The sequence below is a fragment of the Portunus trituberculatus genome, chromosome 40 (assembly GCF_017591435.1).
Source record: "Portunus trituberculatus isolate SZX2019 chromosome 40, ASM1759143v1, whole genome shotgun sequence".
NCBI lineage: Eukaryota > Metazoa > Arthropoda > Malacostraca > Decapoda > Portunidae > Portunus > Portunus trituberculatus.
This window is the reverse complement of record NC_059294.1, coordinates 441,470-442,500: the sequence shown is the minus strand read 5'-3', so window position 1 is coordinate 442,500 and position 1,031 is coordinate 441,470. Positions and strand designations below refer to the sequence as shown.

General features: G+C 55.8%; 1 protein-coding gene across 1 annotated transcript in view; it reads right to left on the bottom strand.

Moving 5' to 3' along the window:
- The window catches only part of LOC123516101 (probable serine/threonine-protein kinase nek3), an 11,758-nt gene extending 11,027 nt beyond the window's left edge, over positions 1 to 731 (bottom strand). The window contains exon 1 of the mRNA XM_045275197.1: positions 130 to 731. The gene's annotated coding sequence lies outside the window, so the exon portion shown is untranslated. The remainder of the gene's footprint in view (positions 1 to 129) is intronic.
- Between the last annotated feature and the right edge of the window lie 300 nt (positions 732 to 1,031).

Genomic DNA, 1,031 nt, shown 5'->3' with positions numbered 1-1,031 from the left:
GTGTGACAATCCTGTGCAATACGGTGTCTCTTTACCAAAACACACAAATAAATGCAAATGCACACAACACAACACAACACAATACACACATTACACCACAGTACCACACCACTCCGTATCAACACCTACCGTCAGAGGCGAGCGTGTGCGCGAGGCTGAAGCACTGCAGTCAGTGGGCCGTGTCACCTTGCGCGATGTTCATTCACAGCCGACAACTCCAACGTCACTTCATTCACAGGGACCTGCGGCACTCCGGGGCCTTCACAACACGCAGGCAGCACCACTGGATCACTCCTTGTATCTCAGTATTCGCGGTGGCGCTTTGATTGAAGTCACTAATGACTTGAGGTTACTCAGTCCTGAGGATGCACCTGCTGCGGTCCAAGAGACCGGAGCGAAGAGGGAGGGCACGGGATGCCCACCCTCGCGGCCTGGTGTATGGCGCTAGACTGAGTCTCGACTCTCCAGAGTGTGTGGCTGCGGCGGCGATGGTGGTGGCGGCAACAGCAGCAGCAGCAGCAGCAGCAGCAGCAGCTCCAGGTTGGGAGTGTGGCACTGTTTATGGTCGCCTGCCGCGAAGGGACCTCACCATACGAGATGTGACTTTCACCTTCGTAGAGAAATGATCAAATGACAACTTGGCCTCCTGGCAGAGGCACCTGCAGCGTGAGCGGCAGAGAAGTTGTGTGCAGGGAGAGAGAGGCCCCGCTGCCTCCTTCTGGTCTCGTCCACTTCACACAGACAACTGCCCAACTATCGTCTTCATCCCTCATTCGACCGAAAACGCCCAGTAAATAACCGATGCGGGGACGTTTTGGTGGGAAGTTATCTTCGCGCGCGAAGGTTTCTGTGGCCCGGACAGCCTCAAGCGTGGGAGCAGCAGCAGCCGACACCGCCATCAGTACTTGGGCCCAGCGGTGCGAGGGAAAGGCCTCACCACCGAGACGAAAGCATGGATGATTGTTATAATATTAAAATGCATACCAAAAAAGGTCGGGTGGAGCCAGATAGCAAGGGAGCGTAGGAGACAC